Below are 239 nucleotides of genomic sequence, written 5' to 3'. Positions count from 1 at the left end.
CTGCTGCCCCTCCAGCTGCGCTCCCCGACACCTCTGCCTCTTCGTGGCAAATAAATACCTGAGCACGGCGGAGGTCCCTGTCCTCCAGGCAGCAGCTCCAGAGCACAGGGGGTCGAGGCAGATCCCTCCTTGGCAGCCCCAAGGAGGAGAGGAGCCGGGTCTCAGCCCTCGGCTCTGTCCGGCGCTGGGGCCGAGATTTAGGATACCTGCTGCACCCTCCGCGGCTCAGGCCGCAGAGC

The sequence above is a fragment of the Phaethon lepturus genome, unplaced genomic scaffold (genome assembly GCF_000687285.1).
Source record: "Phaethon lepturus isolate BGI_N335 unplaced genomic scaffold, ASM68728v1 scaffold47995, whole genome shotgun sequence".
NCBI lineage: Eukaryota > Metazoa > Chordata > Aves > Phaethontiformes > Phaethontidae > Phaethon > Phaethon lepturus.
The sequence above is the reverse complement of the archived record's forward strand: the minus strand, read 5'-3'. Positions refer to the sequence as shown.